This window comes from Eschrichtius robustus, chromosome 6, assembly GCF_028021215.1.
Source record: "Eschrichtius robustus isolate mEscRob2 chromosome 6, mEscRob2.pri, whole genome shotgun sequence".
NCBI lineage: Eukaryota > Metazoa > Chordata > Mammalia > Artiodactyla > Eschrichtiidae > Eschrichtius > Eschrichtius robustus.
Window position 1 is genome coordinate 21,116,983 of NC_090829.1, and position 3,964 is coordinate 21,120,946.

General features: G+C 47.3%; 1 pseudogene; it reads right to left on the reverse strand.

Annotated features, from left to right (window-relative positions):
- Positions 1–2,356: 2,356 nt before the first annotated feature.
- On the reverse strand, positions 2,357–3,450 carry LOC137765828 (IQ domain-containing protein F2 pseudogene; annotated as a pseudogene).
- Positions 3,451–3,964: the final 514 nt, after the last annotated feature.

Consider the following 3,964-nt stretch of genomic DNA (forward strand, 5'->3'; position numbering starts at 1 on the left):
GTTGCATTTAGTTGCCACATCTCCTAGTCTCTACCAACCTGTGACCGTTTCTTCGTCTTTCCTCATCTTTGGTGACTTTGCCACTTTTAAGGCATACCGGTCAGTTATATTGTAGAATATCTGTCAATTGGGGTTTGTTGGATGTTTCTCACTACTAGATTGAGGTTAAGGATTTTTGGCAGGAATATCTCAGAGTAATGTGACCTTCTCAGCATACATATTGGGGGTAGATGATGTCAATATGCCTTATTACTGGTGATAATTAACCTTGAGCAGTTGGTTAAGGTGGTGTCTGCTGGGTTTCTCTACTGTAAAATTGTTATTTTCCCGTTATAATTAATAAACATCTCGGGGGAAATACTTTGAAACTATGCAAATGTTCTGTTTCTCCTCAAACTTTCTCATACTAATTTGAGCATCCATCGGTAGGGTTTGCCTGTGATAACTATTACTGTGGTGTTTGCCTAATTGTGATTTTTTACATTTCTCATTTCTTCTACATTTATTTCTTGGAATTCTTTAAGGAAGAGCTGTCCCTTCTTCCCCATTTATTTATTTATGCAATTGAAAGTTTATATCAGTATGGAATCATGGATGTTTATTTTATTTTATGGATTATTACACAGTCCTTACTTTAGTTATTTCTCATTTTGTTCCAGTTTTGGCCGATGGGGTTGCCTTCAGGTTGGTGGTGTGTCTTGTCACATGCCCCACTTTTTTCTGAGCCCTCCCATAAGGTCATATTTGGTAACCGTGGAGATCACCTGGGCATATCCCCCATCATACACTGGGGGGAAGGTCCAAGAAGGCAGGCTGCTGTTAGGGGCAGTTGGGCTTAGAAGCCAGGTCTCCTGAATGCCTGTCCTGCTCTCTGCCAAGGGACCTGCTGCCTCTCTACACTTCACAGCCTTTGTTTACCAAGAAATTCATGTAATCCCAGGCATCCCTCCCATTTCTTTTTTTTTTTTCAAACACACCAGAGAAATTTATTGGGAAATTTGTCCAATGGACATTTGCAGTCATGAATACAAACCGAGACCATGTCTCATGGTTGTTTTGCTCTAGCCATGCCACTCTTCTGCAGGCACAGAGCAGGTAGATAATTAAGTTCATCCCACACACATTTGCAGAGAGAGGGCCCAAGGGAAGTCAAGTTGTTCAGGGGAGAGATTACAATAATTAAATATAGAATCTGAACTGGGTAAAGAAAGATACAAGGGTTTGTCAGGGGTGATGGTTGTAAAAAACATTGGTAGGGTCAATAGATTGGAAGACCTTATCACATCTGAAGAAACACTCTATTAGGGGTATTTGAAAGGTGAACTGGAAGGAGAGAATAAAGTAAAAAGAGAACGGAACTCTAGAAAAAGCAATGTGGGCAACAGTACACTGATTGGTAATGGTAAGGTCCAGAGCCACACTAAATGGAATAGCCACTAGCCATATGTGGCTATTTAAACATAAATTAATTTAAATAAAATTTAAAATTCAATTCTTTAGTTGCACCAGGGACATTTCAAGTGCTCCACAGCCATGTGTGGCTAGTGGCTACCACATTGGACAGCACTGATACAGAACATTTCCATCATCACAGAAATTGCTAGTGAGTATAGCACTGCTTTAGTACGACCATGGGAGTGAGAATGGAGACAAGAGTAGGGATGGGGGTAATATCAGGGGGAGCCCTGTTTGCTACACAGCCCTCAGGGAGAGGAGTTCTGGTAAGGGAATTGTGAAGATGGAGTCAAAGTGCCATGAACTCCTGTTTTCTACCAGTCCCCAGGGTCATCACCTGCTCGTCAGCATGCCCAGTCACATCTATCACTAAGGCCAGCCTCCTGTCCTTTACCTGGGGCTGCACTGCACTGCTACCAGAAGAGTGAGCCACATGCTGGCCTTTTCACTAGGTGATTGCCAAAGATATCTTGTCTGAGGCATCTGAGATCCCAGTCAATCCCCAACTGCAGGCGGACAGAGAAGACCCTCACTGTCTGTTCTCATGTGCAGAGGTACCCAAAGTCTTCAGGAAGATGTAGCTCACTTGTCTCGCAGATTCCTGGCGAGAAGAAAGGAATGGGGCTGGGGATGGGAATTTGGACTTCTGGCTCTGTTATATTAGACTAGGACCTCGGTTTCTGTTTTGACAACTAAGTAAGTAGCATATGGAATTGTCAGTCCAGAACAGGGTTCATGGGCACAAGGGGAGAACCTCACTAAAGTTCTTTCCCAGGGAGAAGAGGAGGCAGCACGGCTTAAGTCCTAAAATTTCCATTAGCTGGCGAGGAGACCATGAGACATACCAGATCAGGTTAGACCTTTACTGAGGAGAGGAGACAGTGCCGCTTCTTGCCATCCCTTAGGGGTTGATGATTTCAATGTGGAACTGCAGGTGAGTGGCTGTGACGACACAGTGGCCCCGGAGAAGAGCACAGGTCTGGCAGTTGTGGCATTGCCAGCGGTACTGGATGATGTAAATGGCGTTGAGCACCTGGCAGTATCGCCAGTGGATGCGCCACATACGGACCAAAGACTGGAGCTTGACCACTGCCCTCTCTGTGTGTGCGTAGGAAATCAGGGCTGCCCTCCGCTTCTTCTGCCACAGCCTGTCCATTTCCTGGTCAGTTTCCACCAGCACTGAACGATCCAGGCCCTGAGGGCTGCGTGTAACAATGTCTGGCGTACCAGGGTGCCACGCCACCAGGCCTGGATCCTCTTGGCTGCTTTTATTCTTTCTTTTGTATTTTTCTCTTTTTTCTGCTGCTGCTGCTTCTGCTTCTTCTTCTGCTTCAACCTAATTTCTTCTTCGGAATCCTCAATCACAATTAAAATTAAATTGCCGTCTGTCTGTCCACTTCCCTTCTGTCAGAGACGTATCTGAGCTCAGAGTGGAAAGATAGGGCATTTGGGTGCCGTTCCTCCAGTGAGGCCCATCCACATCCTTTCTCATTATCAGTCACGCAGGAGGGCAGGAGGGACCATGGCAGGATAGCTCCATACAGCTCTCTAGTGTCTCCTCAGACTTAGCACTTCCTGTCTTCCCTGGATTCAAGTTTCAGTACCTCAGTGCACCATAGGAAACTAGAGAGACTAGATGAATCTGGGTTCCAGTCTTGACACAGACCCTTTCTGGCTGTGTGAACTTGAGGCAGGAGATAGATGGGCCCCAGGCTGAGTAGCTGGAGTTTGTCCCCTGTGGTCAGATACTCCAAGATATAGATAACAGCAGGAACAAGAGAGGAGGTGAGCCTTTCGGTGGAGGGGACGGAGGGGGTAAAGGTGGACACTCTTTTTCCTTCTTTTTCTTCTCTCTCTCTTTTACTAATGTGGTTTCATCAAGGTCTTCTATCACGATTTGACAAACGTGGCCATCTTTACAAATCTGCGGGGCTCCAGGCAATTCTCCATGCGGTGTCCCTCCGGGTGCTTGCTCAGCCTTCCAGGCTGCTCCATGCTTACACCACCTCCACGTGGATATGAGCTCCTGTGATTGCACTCCTCGAAGTAGGGGAAGGAAGGGCTGGAAAGAAGAGCCCCAGCGTAGTAGTTTTCCACTTGGAAGTGTCTTATTTCACTTCTGCTCCCGTTTTATTGGCTCAACAGCCATGCAGCTGTGTCTAACTTCAAGGAGAAGGACAATACAATCTTCCAACCTGCTTAAATAGATTGTAAGAGATTTCGTGCTGTGGTCTTGCCGCGGTCCCTTCGCGAGTTCCCTCGTGCCACACGCGGTCTGCGTGTTGGGAGGGGGGCTGTCCCGCGACCCTCGGTCAGGGCCCAAGGTGGTGGGACCGCGCCCAGGCCGCCATCATTAACTGCGCGCCACCTCCCATCCCTCCCATTTCTGATTCCCAGGGCTCAGCCTGTCACTGGGAGGTTGGGAGTCATGGCTCTCTCTCCACTTATGCCTGACAACTCCTGGAGCCAAGTGCCATGGAGGACTGGCCTTCTCTGGTGGCTCTTTGCG